General features: G+C 35.4%; 2 long non-coding RNA genes across 3 annotated transcripts in view; one reads left to right on the top strand and one right to left on the bottom strand.

Moving 5' to 3' along the window:
- LOC149677190 (uncharacterized) overlaps positions 1-19,460 on the top strand; it is a 271,284-nt gene that overhangs the window by 187,775 nt on the left and 64,049 nt on the right. The gene's annotated exons all lie outside the window — the stretch shown is intronic.
- LOC149677192 (uncharacterized) lies at positions 9,699-13,268 on the bottom strand. The gene is made up of 2 exons (XR_016366589.1): positions 10,032-13,268; positions 9,699-9,941 (listed from the first exon to the last, which is right to left on the bottom strand). It is a non-coding gene; the product is annotated as an uncharacterized LOC149677192 (long non-coding RNA).

The following is a 19,460-nucleotide window of genomic DNA, read 5'->3' as shown; positions in this document are numbered from 1 at the left end:
AATTCTACTTAAAAATTCTGAAATTTTTGAGTCCATTTAACGTCATTGTCATGCAAAAACAGCGCTTTTTATGGGCAACGGACTGAATAACTTTTCCATCTTTATTATTATAACGGGCAGAATTTCTTTTCAAAATTATTACCTTTTCTCGGGGGTGGGGGAAGGGGTCCCCATAGGAAAACTACCTTAACCTATATGAGAATATTTTTAAACCTAAAAAAATAAAAAATACGGTGGAAAAAGGGTCATTTTAAAATATAACAGCCCATGCACCGTAACGAAATATGCGCGAAAAAATATATATACCATATTTCCTATAAAAAAGGCGCGAAAAGGAGAGAGAGAGAGAGACACCCAACCAACGTAGGGGACTGTGCACACTCACTTTAGAGTAGAGTTGAGTAGAGTAGAGTAGAGTAGACCCAACTCAAACTCCATTATTAAGCAAAATAGCTTTAAAAAAAAATATAATGAAAACTTCACCTTGTTCCATTCCATCCTGCACACACACCCCATCTCTCGTTCTATATAAAATCCCGCGCCTTTTTTTAAGTTTGGCGGGAAAATGGGGTCTCAACGGGTATAGTGAGAATCTTAATAATAATGTCCCATACCCTTTTTTTTGGAAAACCAACCACCTTACCTACCACCACCACCTTTTCCCTTAAATTCCATTTTATGGCACCAAAAAAAAAAAAAGAAGAGCCTGAATTCTGCTTCTATAATACTGAAGTAAGAAGAAAGAATAAAAAACCGCGCATAAATAGTCGAGTTAGCAGTTTTTGAAGCTGTACGCTCTTTCCCCCCTTTCCTAAATAGCCCACGAGACTCTGACTCTCTTTTCTTGGAAAAAATATTCTCTCTCTCTCTCTCACTCTCTCAAAAGTTTTGATAAGATAGTCGGGAAAAGAGAAATTTTTCTACGTATTCAATTCTGGAATTCTTTACCCATTTTTTATTTTTCAGGGAAGAATTATACTATACCACCGTATGAGATGGGGTTTGAAATGGACTATTTTTTATTTTATTTTATTCTATATATTATTAATTTTTTGGGAAGGGTTTAGTTTTGGTCGGTCGGCTTCTCTTTTGCTTGGTATGGAAAAGAATGCGTATCTGTTTTTATCGAAAAAGTATTTTTGGGTTAGCTTTCCCTTATTGCTCAGTTTCTCTCTAAATAGGTATATATTTTGAATATCGTATGTACAGGGTGTTTCTAATAAGTCTAGTATTATAAATTAAGGGGATGTTCTTTGGGAAATTGATTCTGAGTCAAAAATAATGTAACTTTTGTGCTACTAAAGAATATATAACCCTCTTTAATTTAATCCAGTAGTTTGAACAAAACCTGTATAGTTATATCTGCTCCAATAGTCTATACTCTATATAGCTAAAATCCATATCCAAGGCATGTTATATATACGTAAGGTATAGTGATATACTAATATAGTTGAATATAATAAAGAAAAAAAATTCCTTTTTTTTATACATTCTAAATGGAGAGGAGTAAAGGAGGGCTACGTTATCTGCGAGTAACAGAAGACTTTTCTTTCTCGTGATCCTCTCTCCCTCTCTCTCTCTCTCTCCTGTCTCTCTTTCTCTCACTCTTCGAACGGATAGAGAATCGCCAACTTTCATTGTATACTTCTCCTCCCTTCATTGCTAAAAACGGAGGGAGCCTGTCGCTCCATAGCTGCACTGCACCTCTTTTTGCTCCTGCAGATCTGAATTTTTGTAAAGCAGTTCTGAACTACTAACGGGTATTTGAAAGAACGAAGGAGAGAACTAGAGACATCGGAGAGAGAAAAAAGAAGGAAACTGAGAAGAAACCTTTTCTATATCATCGGACGGCGGTGATGTTTTAAAGTTTTGACAAAAAATAATAAAAAAATATATAGAAGGGAAAAATTGTGAATCGAAAATATAGAGCCCAGTCAGCACATATCAAAATCGTCGGATACTTTTTAAGAATACCATGGATAAAAAAGAAGGGGATGAGGAGAGAAGAGAATGTTTGAAAGATGCATTCTTCCTTTAACACGACGGATTTTTGAGGAAGATATTTGGAAAAAGAAGAACTAGAAGAGTCGATCAAACATATAAAGAAGGGATACTACGACTTTATATAGAGAGGGATATGTTGGATAGATAGGGCTATCTATGACTGAAGTAGATTAACCCTGTAGTTATCAATATAGTGAAATAATTATATAATTTAAGTCTGTTTTAAAATCATAAAAATACAAATAGATCCTAAAGTTTCTTATAAGTCTGCATGCATAAATTAAGGGGATGTTCTTTTGAGTCGAAAATGTAACTTCTATCTCCATTTTGTTTGACCTAAGGGACACTGTTTTCAAGTTATGATTTTCAAGGGTGTTTTAGGGAAGACCCCTTAATTAAATTAGAAATCATTGAATGTTCAGTTACATAATTAAATTTAAGGGGCCATCCGTAAAATACCATGTCCAATCTTCCCTCAATCCCAAAAACGGTCAAAAATATTTCTTTCAAATTAATCTACTTCTACCTAGACTTATTCTCTTGAATCTCTGCTGCTTCCAGCTCAGGAGGGTCTATTTTTAGGCGGATTGGAATAGAATAGGGTCTCTTCTGCCGCTGCTGCTATATAGTGGATAAAGTCCAGCTTCACAAAGATAAACCGGGATATTTTATGTTCAATACAAAAACCTTTATATTATCGACTTTAAAAAAAAATCAAAATCGCCACGAAGAAGAGGAGTCCTGGATTTACAGAGAGAATATTGAATTTTTTTCTTCTACTTCCAAGGGACTATATTCTTAAAACGCCTTGTTATTATTATATTGTGAAAGAGGATTTCAAATATGGTCTATGTATGTACGTTTTCTTATATAAACCTGTTGGCATAGACCGTCCTAGGTGTAATTCAGGTTTGTAAAGATTTTTAGTGCCCAAAAACGTAAAATTAACCCCTGGTATTTAGTTTTAATTTTGGCTCATATCAGGGCTCTAAATAGTTGAAGGAAAGGTGCAGGTAACATACCTTAAAAGAAGGGCCGTTTTTATAATCACGCACTTCCACCAAACCCATGCAAAATCGATGAATTTTGGTCTTTTATATTCTAATTTCGATTATTTTTTTTTTTATTTCACTTCATCCTATTCCATTTGTTAAAACGATGGTAAACAATGATATTGTCAGTATGTCAATCGTCCCCAGTCATACACCATAGAAAGTTTCTTTCGTGTTTACTCTGTAAAATGGTGCTACGTTAAAAAACCTTTTAGATTCTCCGACAGTCCTCGCTTTGACGCCCATGGCAAAGCAACCTTTTTTTTTTTTTTACTTCTTTCCCTATTCTATGCTATATCTATACGTGAATTCGAATCTTGCTGCAGTCCTGTCAATCGGACAAGTACTATATACATATGTATATATGTGAATGGGGTTGCCATGGCTACAATATATTGGCGCAAAATTGGCCCTAACTCTATAGAGGGTTCAAATTTCCTTATATTGAAATATAGACCCTGTACATATACAAATAATTCCCAACCAAGTTCCAAATTAAGAACTGATCTTTTTCATCTTTGTCGTTAAAACATTTCAGTAAACACGTGTGCTAATTTTCTGGCGCCAAATTTGCAGTAAACACGTGGTATTTTTTTTTTCTCGCGCCAAATTTGAAATTAAAGATCGCACGTGTTTTTTTTTTTCGCGCCAAATTGGATAAAGATCGCACGTGTTTTTTTTTTTCGCGCCAAATTGGATAAAGATCGCACGTGTTTTTTTTCGCGCCAAATTGGATGGAGATCGCACATGTTTTTTTTTCGCGCCAAATTGGATAAAGATCGCACGTGTTTTTTTTTCGCGCCAAATTGGATAAAGATCGCATGTGTTTTTTTTTCGCGCCAAATAACTTTAAATTATCGAGTTTTAAACACTTTTGCGCAACAAGAACCAGAACTTAGCCAAGCTATCAAGCGACGCTAGGAACTTTGGAGAATATTATCAACTTATGACTAATCTAGTAAAAGAATCTTTATACGGATTAAAATTCTTGCGATTTAGCTCGAGCGAGAGAAGCTTTTAAAAACGGGCAAACATCGTAACTTGGCGCGCGCGCGCCCGTGTGACGTAAATGACGTTTGACGATTGACGGATCCATAAAGAGAAGAGAGAGAGAGAGAGAGGAGAAGGCTTTCGTTTCGTAATAAAAAACCCGAACGTTTTTCGAATGATTTGAAAAGATGAAAACCCGCCTTTTGTAAAAAAAAACCTTGAAGCGCCCCGATGCGAGCTTGTGCTTATCGTGATCGCTTTCATTCAATTCAATCAAGACGTCGACCACAATCACGCCTCTACTTCCTTCCTCCATTTTTTTCACCCTCTTTTTAAAGTCACGTGACTGATGTGGTCATCTTTTCGGTTGACCTCATGATGGCTCGCGCGTTTATTCATCTGTCAGGGGAGCTTTTTGACCGCGGTATATAAATTAAAAGTGAAATCACCATGCACCCACGTGACTAACCTAAGTGGGTTCCATCCATAGTTTGAATTGACGCTTTTAGATTGGGTGTTTTTTAATATAATGTTAAACCAACTTTGGGTCAGCGTTTTTGTGTATTTTTTAGACGTTATACCGTAACTTCAAAAATTTCCTTGAAGAAAGGAAGAAACTTGGCCATTTTGATGGTGTCCCGGAAAAGGATAGCACCTTAAGCTTTTAGAATATATATATATAATGCATGAATCGCTCTAAATTCTACAAATAAAACCTGACAACCTTTGTATTTTACCATCTGAAGATCTCAAAATATCCATGAATATTTTTAATACACAAAGAATATTGACTTTCTCCCATTGAATTTTATATTTGAAATTTAACATTAAGATACAGATTCTTGTAAGAAATTAATAACCTCTTCGAATACTATGTATTTTTTTGCGCTGATTCAAGCAGACTATAAATGAAAAAGGTCGATTTGAATGCCTACCAAACCCTCAGTTGGTACCAACTTAAATATTCCGTGTACGCAATGTATGAACCAATACTGTTTTAAATCCCTTAGAAGAAACTGAACGTTTACGGAACTTTAAAAGTGAAATTGTAAAGACATAGAAACGGTGGCGGTTTTTCTCTCCTATCTATACCGGAAATGGCTAGCGACATAACCTGGGCTATATCCTGCCGCCACGCGTTTCCTATATATAAAAGAGTGTATGGAATAATACGCTAGCCAGACTTATACATTCGTAGTCCCAGTTTTGTGATATAGTTATTGTTAAAAAGGATATATTTCCACACACACTCTCTCTCTCGCTCTCTCTCTCTCTGTCTCTCTCTCTCTCTCTCTCTCTCTCAGACCTATATACTCTTCCCATGAACACTAGCTGCACAGGGTTTTTCTGATATGTCTGCATGCATAAATTAAGGGTAAGGGAGACGGACGGTGTTCTTTGGGAAACCAATTTTGAGTCGAAAATGTAACTTCTATCTCCATTTTGATTGTCCTAAGGGATCGCACTGTTAAGATTGGAGTATCGGTTTCGACCCTGATAAGGGTATACGTTGTATTGAATGTAAAATAGAAGACTATAGTTTTAAATTTTCTTTCTTCCTTCCTTTTGGTCAAAAAGAGGTATAGTCTTCTTTCTCTCATTTTCTCTTGTGTCTGGACGTGAAGAATGAATATAAAGTTGTTTGTTTTCTTTCTCTCACTCTCTCTCTCTCTCTCTTTCTCTCTCTCTCTCTCTCTCTTTCTCTTTCTCTTTCTCTCTCTCTCTCTTTCTCTCTTTCTACGAAACAAGTCTCTTATAACTTTCCATAATGTCTCTTAAGGACTAACTTCTATAGATATTTTTAAACTGAACCGTTTTCCCATTATATTGCATAGTTCTGACTTTTTGGAGACTAAAGGGTTTATCTTACTTGTTTTGGTATTACAGTCTGGGAAATGGGACACACTTCCTATATGGTCCAAAGCCAGTTTATTAATTGCTTGGACCAGTTTTGAAATTCATTAAGTGGGGGTTAATTACTAATTGCAAATCTAGAGGGAAAACAATTGGGGACAAGTCCAAGGACCAGTTTATTATTTTGGGACGCAATGGATAGTAACTGGCTGGTCCCAGAGTTACTTCAATTTGGCCTGAAACTTTGATATATAAGCGATAAAGCTAAATCCCTTTTCTATAAGGTGACTTCCTGTCTTTCTGATGGCACTCTCTCTCTCTTTCTCTCAAGTGTCTTTAGTGGCCCCGGCAAGACAAACACTAGCTTTTCTAACAATAACAATTCCAAATATAGGAAAATATAATAGATGAAGCCGCCCCCTTCTCCCCTCCCTGGTCCTGTCCCCTAGTTCGAAATATAATACCACCTTTGCGCCGAGCACTATAAAATTCCAACTAACAAATTTTCCAAAAGAGATGATACTAGCCAAAAGTCGTTGAAAATTTTCTATAGAAAAATATGAATAGAAGGAAATGGAGAATGAGACAGTGTGCAGCTTTTTTGATCATCCCTTTGATTGTGTTTCTCGTAAAGGACAAGTCTAATTTCAAGATTTTACCTTATTGAACATTAGATATACCAAACAGAAATTTTGTCCCCTCAAAATGAAAATTTCAAAATCTCGCGCTACCGGATGTTAATGTCAGCTTCCTGTGACGTAAAATAAGGCTTAGGATTAGGCCCAATCTTGAGCCTAATGTTATTAGGCCCAATCTTGAGCCTAATGTTATTAGGCTCAAGTTTAGTTTGAAACTTCAAATTGTAAATTGAAGCGCGTGACTCGCTTCAGATCTCGCGCCAACCTTTTACGTAATTATTTCGGGAAATTTTGAATAATATAATTCCCGCGCATTTCAAATATCACAGTTACTTTTTTAGGTGAACGTGGTTTTTAAATTATTTCAAAAATTTCTATCTTCATGAAATCTTAACCGATTTCAACGAAGCTTGTTTTATTTTAAAGGGAAAAATGTCCCCTGCCTTATTAAATTGTATTTTATATTAGACTTGTCCTTTAATATAGAACTTCACCCTACTCTAACACCTACCTGCAAGTTAAACTATAGTGATGCAGGGTGCTGGTATAGGGGGGGGGGTTTCTGTTTGACTATGGGCAAAACTGGATAGTCCCTAAAGTGTCTGCGCGAACTTCTATCCATAGGATAATTGCAACAAGCGCTTCGCTATTTGAACAACTTTATTAAAATTCTTCTTCCCAAGGGATAAAAGTGCGGGTTACATATAGAGAGCTCAAATTTTCGGAGGGTGATGGTGTAGCTATAGTCTATTTTATTCTCTGTCACATATCAGACGGAAATTGCTCTATAGGTGTTATGTTTCGTACTGTGTTCTATATTTGAAATATCATTGGTGAATTAATATAACCATGGTAATTAGCCTATAATAATTATCTGGGAAAATTATTAATTATAATTAAATTCTCTAATTTGGACGTGAAATAAACATTAGCAACAATAAATCTATAAAAATAAATAAGTTTTTTTAAGTTTTTATGACGTTTTATTGTTTTTAAGATATATTTATATTTGTTTTAATTATTTAGTTATAATTGTATTAAAAAAAAATAAAAATTGCCTTTTCGTAAATAGTTCCTGGTGGTAGGCTTCTCCTTTTACATTGGTGTGCCGCGGGTGAAACATTTCTACAGGGGCTGATTGGAAATACATAGCCGAGTTTCATCCTAAATGTCGGCTTCACCCAATGTACTTCTGAAGCTTCATTCCAATTTCCTAAAGCCCGTGCTGCCGACTAGATTCGTAGAAACTCTCTTTTAGTACATGTAGTTGTCTGCGTAGTGGTTTTTAGTGAATGTTAGAGGCGCGGGGATAGAAACAAACGTTTGGCAGGTAAACTTAACGGCGCTCCTCGCTAGGGGTTGAGAGCAACTCTCTCTCTCTGTCGAGTTCTCCGTGGAACTAAAGTCCGCAACGCTCCCATATCTCTGATCCCTAAATTTTGACATGTTTCTCCGGATCCTGATCCCCAGAATGTATCTCTTTCCAATGGGGGGTTTATTGTTTACCTTTTTGTGGTTGCTCGTTATTGGTAAACCAATGGTCGACACCAACGTAGATCGTGGTCTACCTCTATCTATACAGAGTGGCTTAATTATTTGGGTTTTTTCTAGCTGCCTCATTTACTGAACTCAGAATGGATTGATCAAAAATGTCTTGATTAGAATCAAGTCCTAAAAAGTATCGATAAGACTGAGGTTATCACTTGACTGAAGGATCAGATATTAACTTTTCTTTTTAATTGAAACTTAAAGGCATGCTTAAGAAAAAACAACGTTCCATTACCGTTTTCCGTTGAAATAACTTATTTTACAGGTAATCAATTTCAAAAATTTACTTATCTCGGGTTTTCGGGCACAATTCCATTCCCCCAAAACATTTTATCATTACATTAATCACTTTTGAGAGAGTACGTGTATGACATTCCCTCATTTGTGCCCGGCATGCTTCGCAGTGGATACGTTTTAAAACAATGGCGGAAAATTAAGTAGGGACAGTTAGATTTTTACTCGTGGTTATGAAAAATGATGTAACGTCTAGTGTACTTCAGTCAACAGTCATACTGTTCATTCTCATAGCTCAGGACATGATTAATGCTGCTCACTATTTCTCTCTCTAGTTTCAAACAATGGTTAGAGACCATTCAGTGCCGCGGGTCGCACATGAATATATTTCAACTACAGTTTACATCAATTCTCCGTGGTCGTACTATTAGCGGGTTAAGCACTAATTTGTTCAGAACATGTCTCGAAAGTGTGCTTGTTGTAAGTTTTTAAAGCAGTGTTGCCAATGTGTGGGTAATTTCCCACATCGTGGGAGATTTAGGTTTGGTTTTAGGCTCTGTGGGGAAAAAGTAATATTTTTCCGAAATCAATGAAATGTCGGAATTTTCCTGTTCAAGGGTTAATAGTGCGAAATTTTCAAAATTTTATCCGGTTTAATAATTTCAAGCGACATTTTGAAATAAATTCGGTGATTTTAAGTTTGGCACTGAAAAAAAAAGAAAGCATATTTTGAGAATTTTAAAGCTTTATAGCATTTGTACATATTGTCAAAGCCATGCGGAGTGATATTCCATATTAAACTTAGTATGATAAAATAGTCCAGATAAATATGACTGTAAAAAAGGGGGTGTGGGAAATGCGGCAAATTTTTAAAATGGAAGTGGGAAAATCCACTTTCTAACATTAGCAACACTGATTTGAAGGTTTTGGTCATGGCTAAACAGACCGCTCATTCAGTTTTCTATTGTTTTAAAGCTTATTTTGACACGTTATCTCTCAAAAGTGATTAATGTAATGATAAAATGTTTTGGGGGAATGGAATTGTGCCCGAAAACCCGAGATAAGTAAATTTTTGAAATTGATTACCTGTAAAATAAGTTATTTCAACGGAAAACGGTAATGGAACGTTGTTTTTTCTTAAGCATGCCTTTAAGTTTCAATTAAAAAGAAAAGTTAATATCTGATCCTTCAGTCAAGTGATAACCTCAGTCTTATCGATACTTTTTAGGACTTGATTCTAATCAAGACATTTTTGATCAATATCTGCTCCTTCAGTCTTCATTTTAATTAAGATTGTTAAGAAACTGTTTTACATTTTCAAAATCTACACTAAGCAGAAACATATAAAAATGGGACCGTAACTTTTGCTCAATCAGTCATTTATTTATAATGATACTCCAAAAAATAAAAACGTAACTCATTGAAAGTTTGTATTCTTATTGTAATTAACATAATACAATTTTTTACAACCCTTTATTGAAACGCGAGGCGCTCCCCTAAAAATTCCACAAATAGGACCAAATTGACAGTTTTACACAATTTTTTAAAACGCTGATTTAGCCTATGTCTGTTTAACCTTTAGCTCAAACTTTTCATAAGCCCAATATGAAATTCGGATGTCCTTAAAACTTCTCAACGACGATCCGAGATTTTCAATTTCGAACTTTTTTGTAGCATTAACTAACGTCTGTTTGATATTAAGCTTATAAACCTTAAACACAATATAGTCAGGGCAATGCCGACTCAATTTTTAAGGGCTACCCTAAAAGTCCACAAAGGTGATCCAAGATTGTTAATAAATACGCCTAAAAAGTGCCCTCTTCAAAATATGTAGCCGGGGAAAAGAGAGCGTGATCGAGTGGGCTATGCTAGTGGGTATTTTGGTAGTAAGTAACGGGGGTTGGGACTCCAGGCATAGCCCGCTCCATCACGCACTCGACAACGCAAAGCAGCTCGTGCCAGCGTGGGAAATAAGGCGGTAACACAGGGCAAATGACGAGTTTAAAAATCGCCTGGTACAGTTCAAAAATTAAATCGGAGGGGGGGGGGGGTCAGTGGTCCACGAGACTACTAAAAAATTCAAGGGTAACCAGAGTCCACACATTAAAATTCTAATATTTTAATTATCCACTTCCTTAGCTTAGCAGACGACGTGCTCTGGCCAATGGTCACGGACCAGTTTATTTATTCCAAGTCAGGAGGGTCTCTGGTCTAATGTCCAGTTTAAAAAAATCCTTATTTCCCACCCTGACTCGCGCTATAGGGCAAGCAGCTTGCGACGTGTTGCGCGTGATCGAGTAGGCTATGGTCCGGTCAAAAGAAATCTTCAGTTCAGCCAAGAAGTTATATCAGTATCTCAGAGAGAAGATATAAGATGCCTTTGTATTCGCGCGCCATAGTCCCAGTCCCCCTTTCAAAATACAAGGGGGGACGTAAAAGGAGGCGCCGGGCTATTTCGCTCTAGTCAGTCGGAAATTTTCCTCACTCGCGTCGTCGCGCTGACGTGAGTTTTCAAGAACCAATGAGATGCTGGTTGTAATTTAGAGACGGGGATTGACTGCGGACCTACGTTAGGACTGGAAATAAAGCTGGAAATCTGGCGAATTTATATCTTCTCTCTGAGATACTGATATAACTTCTTGGTTCAGCGTTGTAAATAAGGCGGTGGCACAGGGAAAATGACCAGTTTAAAAATTAAATCGGAGGGGGAACAGTGGACCACAGGACCACTAAGGAAATTCTAGGGTAACCAGGGTCCAGACATTATCTCAACTATTTTAATTACCCACTTCTTTAGTTTAGCAAACGCCGCGCCCTGGTCAATGGTCATGGACCAGTTCATTTATTCCTGGGCAGGGGGGTCGCTGGCCCAATGTCTAGTTTTAAAAAAATCCCTATTTCCCACCCTGCTTCAGATGGAAGTCTGACTCCTGGAGCTCCTAAAGTCCAGAGATGCATATGACAAGGATTCATTTCTCATAAGCGAGAATGGCCAACTCTGTTGTGTTAGAGACAGCCTGGCAGCCTGGTATTTTTTTACTTCTAAACAGGCTGGGAAATAAGGATATTTTTTAAACTAGTCCTTTGGACCAGTGACCCCCTAGTGTCTGAAATTATTTACTGGTCTCCGGACTGGTCCCAGCCTTTGCTCTCCAATAGATTTGCAATTAATAAACTGGTCCTGAGGACCAGTAACCCCCACTTCTTGAATTAAAAAACTAGTCCAAGCAATTAATAAACTGGTTTTGGACCAGAGGAAGTGTGCTATTTCCCAGCCTGCTTCTAAAGTTCTAAGTCAGCTGGGTTTTCACCTTTAAAAGTTAATACATCCCTTTAAAAATGTTATTAAATGAATGAATCTATACGGTTGCAGTTATGTCGAAATGAGAGCAATTAAATATGTGTCTTTGATATTTAGCTCTGATAATTTCAGAAACTTAGTAAAAAGTAGTGTTATGTATTTAACCAGAATTTATTTTATTGAAATTTATTAATAATTATTTAATTAAAAAAATTGTAATACTATTTTATGTTTTAAATTTCACAAATAAAATTCAAAACAGTAAACATAGGGCAAAGGTTATATTGTATTATAAATAGCCAGTGGGATTGATTTTAGCTATATCGCAATTAGAGCTCGACATTTTCTATCCATTATCCACAAATTAGTAATTAATTTGAATGAAAATAGGTGGATATCTTTTATTAATTGGGAAATAATGCACACACTTTACATTTAAATTTTAGAAGTTGAATTTATTATTTACTTTTTGTATGTAATATTCAGCATTAATTTGACTAAGACAATTAACTAATTACCTACGAGGAATTAACTAGTATATATGTTTAAAATTATAATTTAATCGTTTCAAAACTAATATGGTTTTGAACCGGTTTTAATAATTTAGTTATTAAAATTTGTGATTATCGATTGGTCAATATTGAAAATCAACCAATGGTGGAACTAATTTTTTTAAACTCAATGAAACTGAAATATCAATGAATAATCTACTGAAAGAGGTATCAACCTATTATTTTTTTCCAAAAGAAGGTAAATAAGGATTAGATGGCCGCTTGCTGCTTCAAACAAGATTTTTAACCATGAATAGAATATTTTGTTAATTTTAGTCAAATTTAGATATTCGGTAATCGAGTTGATATGAATAAAGCCCTTTTTGCTCATGTCTATTTTTAAACTTTAATCACAGATTTCGCTTACCATTTCACAAGCATAATAAACACTACTGAAGGGCGCAAATCTATCTGTGATCAGTAATGGTGACCAATATAGCAATTTGCCCAATTAATCGGTTTGAACTTCATTTGCACATTTCTATTCGTTAATTAGAAATGTTGCGAGAAATTTGAATGGAATATAAGTAGATATCTCTTTTAGTAGATAATTTTTGATGATTCATTGAGTTAAAAAATTGGTATCAGTATTTCAATTAAGCTTTGATATCAACAGCGGTTAATTTACGATATGGGCTTATGATAATAGTCTGTTTATAAGATAAAATCGTTACATCAAGTGTCACAAGACAGTATCTACCTCCAAAATCGAGTGTTAGTAACTTTAAAACCATCTCCTCGTCACAGGATATCCGAGGGTGAATTTATTATATCATTGATAGTCTAGATAGACAAGATAATCTGACAAGGCGCAATAGCTCAGTCAAGTTTTGGCAAGGCCTAATACCGTTTTGCTTGACTGCATGGCGCGGTCAAATTCCTTTTAAAGCATAGATCATGTAGTATCCACCCTTGATTTTCATTTCGCAACACACGTTGGATTCGTAAACCTCGACGCGCACCACGATTTTCTAGAAGCATTAAAATGTGCAACAACACACTGAGCGCATACATTTTTAATAAATAACATTTCTAAATTCTCACTACAGCTGTTTTCGGGCTGAAGCGACCGAAAGACGGCGATAAATAAAAATTCTTCGGGGGGGGGGGTTGTTTCGAGGGAACGAAATTCAAATGCAAGGCGCGTCCCATCAACAAACAAAATTGAATTCGTTTTATGCAATTATAATATTGAAATTTTATACAATTAAGTAATATTTAAGAAAACAAAGCACTACTTTCAAAGTCTAAACTTTAATTAAAAGTACGACGATACGAGAAGGCGAAGTAGTAAAGGGCAACGAGAGGTAAACATTTTTTTAAACGGCAAAAATGAACGTTAAGCCAAGGCTTAGCGCAATTTCACCGCCTTAAAAAAAGTGCCTAGTTTAGAAATAGATTGTGGGACAATCAAAAGGTGGAAAATTATGAAATTAGGCTTATATTAAAGCTTGAAACCTACTTTAAATTATATTTAAAATCCATCCATGAGCAAATCCTCAAAAAATATGAAAATGGCAACGAAAAAGGACCCACTCTCAAATTTTTTTCCCCTTAAAAAAATGGCGGCCACAAACGGGGTAATTTGTCACGGCGGCAATATTAAAGCAGTCTTATCTCACTATCGATAGGCCATTTCAACCAAAAGGCATTAAGAAAAAACAATCGGATTATTAAGACGCAACTATACGTAAAAAAAGGCCAATATTGGTCTCGCTGATATTTACCAATAAAACAGCGTATCCATGCTAAAATATCGCAGATTGGGGTAGTTTTTAAAATTTAAAATTAAACATACTTAAAATTAATTTTTCTCAAAAACCTTAAAAATGGTCCTAGAAAAAGGTTTAAATTTTGATATAAAACCGTTCCCAAACGTAACAAACGAATATTTCATTTCAAAAGGGTTGCGACAAAATGGCTAAATTTGAAAAAAACTCCATGTTATTTCTATGGGAAAATTTAACTTTTTCACCAAAAGGGCTGAATCATTTTATGCAAATGAAAACCACCCTTAGCAACTTTATTTTTTATAAAATAAACTAATGAGTGGATCTTTTTGAAATTTTAACCACATATTGAGGGCCCGAATTGTAGTTCTGTGGAATTTTTTCAAAGCAGTTAATACGATACAAAAAAAGTTATAACCAATCAAAAAACCATCCTTATACATTAAAGTCGGTATGAGGTCTTATCTAAGAGAGCTATCGCTCTCCTAGAATATTTTAAATCTGAAGCAAAATACTAGGCTATACCCCAATATTAACCAATTTAAAAAAATTTAATATTACATCTTAGAAAAAATAAATTGTTTATAATATTTTTATGAAAACTCTCGCCTCCCAGTTCCCCCGCTTGAAGAAAGATTTGAACACGCGTGATAATATTAATTTTATTTATATTTTATTTTTTAAGCGGTGTTTATTTTAATTTAATACAAGCTTATCCGCTAAACGACTGTTTTAGGTTAGCACAAACAACCCATTAATTCATCGACAGTTTCACAAGTTGCTGTAACATTGTCGGTCTCGCACTTGAAATTTTTACACTGATCGTCTTCGGTGCATGGGCAATAATCAACATCAATAGAAATACCGAAAGTAATTTTTCCCCTTGTTTGATTTATTCCGTCTGGACACCCACCTCCCTTTTCTAAAAAATCAAAGACAATTATTTGTGACTTTATTTAATTTTATATTAATGAGAATAAAATCAGTGCGTTTTCTCACGTGTAAAATCCTGAATCAGAGCTTCAAGTTGGCAAATACACGAAATCAGCAGCACAGACGCCAAAATGAAGCATCGAATAGAAACGGGTCCAGTCATTATATTCTTCTTATCTAATATACCTTTCTAATACTAATGGGAAAAAATATACTTAATTTCATCTCAAAATATTAATTAAATTTGAGAGAAAAAAGGGTGGACGGCTTATTATTATTAAACTGAGGATTGTAGTATACAGGGTGTTAATAAAGGTTTTTCACAAGTGGGAGAAAGGCTCGGACGCTGATTTTGAAGAGTAAATTTTCAAACTTAACCAAACGGGAGAAGTGAATGAGTGGAAAACTTAAAAATTTACTTACCACCAAAAACGTTGTTGTCTGTTCAAACTTCAAAGACTAGAGATAAACTCTGCGGGAATGGGGCTTTTTATACTAAAAATATGTAATGGTTAATGCTGTTGCAACAACGAGAGATTCAATACACCACGCGATCCCCAAACGTAGAACAAACGTTAACAATATAATCATATATGACCGATGTTTGGATTGTTGGAAGAAAATTAAAAAAATACAGTCGTACTTTCAAAATAATATAGCTCGATTCTTTGAAAAATTCGAGGGGCTAGTCACTCCTAATAGTGTATACACGGTGTACCTTTGAACGAAGCGTAATTTTTGAAAGCTTCATCCTTTGGCAGTGCTAAAATGATTCCACGTTAACCCTTAATTGGTGCCTACGGAAATCTGAGAGTGATTAAGCCCTCGGAAACAATGGGAGTATAGGCCTAGGTTGAGGAACACTGTACTTATTAATCCTTTATATTAAAAATATATGTGTATGCTTTTGCAATAACAAAAATCCAATTAAAATCGTATCAAAAATTCTCAACGTTGGAGGTTACTCGGAGGCTGGATGTTTTCGCTGCGTATGTATATGTAATAATGGAAGAACCAGTACGCGTAAATCTTCCTATGCGTTTTAACTATCGTGGCACCAATTATGCGCGTCTACACCTTTAGATGTATTGTTTTTCGTGGCTCAAAAAGAGTAAGCTTTACTTCGTAAAACATAACGTCTCTGCATCTATATCTTTTGCTCCGAATCTGGCCAAGGTTATAGTCTAAAGGCGACTCTATTCTGTAAAGGGATACCGTAACTGTTCGCGAAGTATTTTATTAAGTACTATAGTGTTATATTTAAAAGAATCCTGAAAAATCCATTGAGACACGTGTGATTATATTTAATGGTTTTTTATTTCATGGCATTTTTGTATTTTAATATAACCCACCCCCCCCCTTTTTTTTGGAGAAAAACATAAAGGGAAACTATAATGTCTCCGAAGAATTTATTTTTTTCCCCGAGAGTTGTATTTAAAAAGTATAACTAAATTTTTATATTTAATTGAATTTAACTATGCCGAAATTAGTAACCGGCCTAATTGAGTGAAAGTCTCCCTTCCAGACGTTGTTCCGTCATTCGGGCTTACTTTAAACAAATCAGTTCCTCGTAATATCTAAAGACGAATGTTTTTGAAAATTTATTCTCCACAAATAATCCTCGCCAGAAAATATTTTCTTGGAAATAGGTGTACCGCGGGTGAAACATTTCTACAGGGGCTGATTGGAAATACATAGCCGATTTTCACCCTAAATGTCGGCTTCACCCAATGTAATTGCGAAGCTTCATTCCTAAAGCCCGTGCTACCACCTAGATTCGTAGAAACTCCCTTTTAGTACGTGTAGTTGCCTGAGTAGTGGTTTTTTGTGAATGTTAGAGAAGCGGGGATAGAAACAAACGTTTGGCAGGTAAACTTAACGGCGCTCCTCGCTAGGGGCTGAGAACAACTCTCTCTCTCTCTCTGTCGAGTTCTCCGTGAAACTAAAGTCCGCAACGCTCCCATATATCTGATCCCTAAACTTACGTGTTCCTCCGGATCCTGTTCCCTAGAATGTATCTCTTTCCAAGGGGGGTGTAAAATCCTTTGCATAAAACTTGTATTTTTATCTATTTTTTATCTATGTAAATAATTGAAACATTTGTACCCAAAAATAACCTAACCAAGAAAAAATAACCTGTATAGAAAAAAACCACCTGCAAAAATATCTCCTTCAAAATCAACAATAGCTTAAAAACCCAACATTCAATACCTTGTCAATACAAAAAAGAACAAATTGTAAAACCGAAAACCGTGAAAACACGCCCAACTAAATTCCCTCCGAGAGCAAAAAACTTTAACCCTTGACCTGACCTAACCCTAAAACGAGGAACATGCTGACCAAGGGGGAAGGAAGTTGGGGGCGGATTCATGATTTTCACGTTATCATCCAAAGAATCGATGTAAAAAAGAGTCACTTAACAACTTCGCTTCGCAACCTTAACTTAACAACTTCGCTTCAAACTCTCAACAACTGAAGCAACCCTAAACTCTGTCCCTCCCTGACACAGAGCTACCGAACCGACCAATGTAACTATAAGCATTCAAATAAACCTTTTAATTAGTTGTTTTAACTTAGTAGTTTTACTTAACAATCACGCGCTCACGATTCACACGAATTAGGAATTTAGATAACCTTTTAAAACCAACTCATTTCAATGAACAAAACTTCAGTCTAACCAAACGGATAAACGGGGATCCTTAAGAAATAAACTATTAAACCCCCCGCAAGAAATAACAGGGGGTTTATTGTTTACCTTTTTGCGGTTGCTTGTTATTGGTAACCCAATGGTCGACACCAACGTATATCGTGGTCTACCTCTATATATACAGAGTGGCTTAAATATTTGGGTTTTTTTCTAGCTGCCTGATTTACTGAACTCAGAATGAAGATTTTAAATCTAAAACAAAATACTATACCCCAACATTAACCAATTTAAAAAATATTTAATTTTTCATTCTAGAAAAAATAAATTGTTTGTAATATTTTTATGAAAGCTCTCGCCTCCCAGTTCCCCCACTTGAAAAAAGATTTGAACACGCGTGATAATATTAATTTTATTTTATTTTTTAAGCGGTGTTTATTTTAATTTAATACAAGCATAACCGCTAAACGACTGTTTTAGGTTAGCACAAACAACCCATTAATTCATCGACAGTTTCACAAGATGCTGTGGCATTTTCTTTCTTGCACTTGAAATTTTTACATTGATCGTCTTTGGTGCATGGGCAATAATCAACAGGAACATAGTTATATAGCTTTCCCCTTTTTTGATTTATTCCATCTGGACACCCGCCTCCCTCCTCTAAAAGATGAAAGACAAATTATTTTTAACGTTATTCAATTTTATATTAATGAGAAACAAATCGGGTTTTTTTTCTCACGTGTATAATCCTTAACATCCAGAGCTTCAAGTTGGCAAATGAACGAAATCAGTAGCACAGACGCCAAAATGAAGCATCGAATAGTAACGGGTCCAGTCATTATGTTCCCCTTATCTAATATACCTTTCTTTCTAAAGGAAAAAAATATACTTAATTTGATAGAAAATCAAAGCGGCCGGGTTATTAAACTGAGGATTGTTGTGTACAAGGTGTTAACAAAGATTTGTCACAAATTTGTGAAGCTCTTCCAGGCTAATTTTGGAAAATAAATTTTCAAACTTTAAAATTTGCTAGAAAGGCTTGAAGGCTGATTTTGAAGAGTAAATTTTCAAACTTAAATTGGGAGAAGGGCTCAGACGCTGATTTTGAAGAGTAAAATTTCAAACTTAAATTGGGAGAAGGGCTCAGACGCTAATTTTGAAGAGTAAATTTTCAAACTTAACCAAACGGGAGAAGTGAATGAGAAAAATTTTAAGTAAAGTTTTACTTACCACCAAAAACGTTGTTGTCTGTTCAAAGAATGAAAGACTAGTGATAAACGCTGCGGGAATGGGGCTTTTTATACTAAAAATATGTAATGGTTAATGCTGTTGCAACAACGAGAGATCCAATACACCACGCGATCCCCAGTTAAACGTAGAACAAACCTTAACAATATATATATATATATATATATATATATATATATATATATATATATATATATATATATATATATATATATATGAGTGATGTTTGGATTGTTGGAAGAAAATTAAAAAGATACAGTAGTACTTTCAAAATAATATAGCCCGATGCTTTGAAAAAATCGAGGGGCTAGTCACTCCGAGTAATCAATGTATACACGGTGTACCTTTGAAAGAAGCGTAGTTTTTGAAAGCTTTACCCTTTGACAGTGCTAAAATGATTCCAAGTTAACCCTTAATTGGTGCCTACGGAAATCTGAGAGTGATTAACCCCTCGGAAACAATGGGAGTATAGGCCTAGGTTGAGGAACACGGTACTTATTAATCCTTTATATTAAAAGTATATGTGTATGCTTTTGCAATAACAAAAATCCAATTAAAATCATATCAAATATTCTCAACGTGGGAGGTTCCTCGGAGGTTGGATGTTTTCGCTGTACACGTTACGTGAATGTATATGTAATAATGGAAGAACCAGTACTCGTAAATCTTCCTATGCGTTTTAACTTTCGTGGCACCAATTATACGGGTCTACAGCTGTAAATGTATTGTTTTT

The sequence above is a fragment of the Phalangium opilio genome, unplaced genomic scaffold, assembly GCF_054372755.1.
Source record: "Phalangium opilio isolate 3A_F unplaced genomic scaffold, DU_Popi_V2 ptg000045l_1, whole genome shotgun sequence".
Classification (NCBI taxonomy): Eukaryota; Metazoa; Arthropoda; class Arachnida; order Opiliones; family Phalangiidae; genus Phalangium; species Phalangium opilio.
Note: the sequence above shows the minus strand (reverse complement) of the source record. Positions and strands in the feature narration are given on the sequence as shown.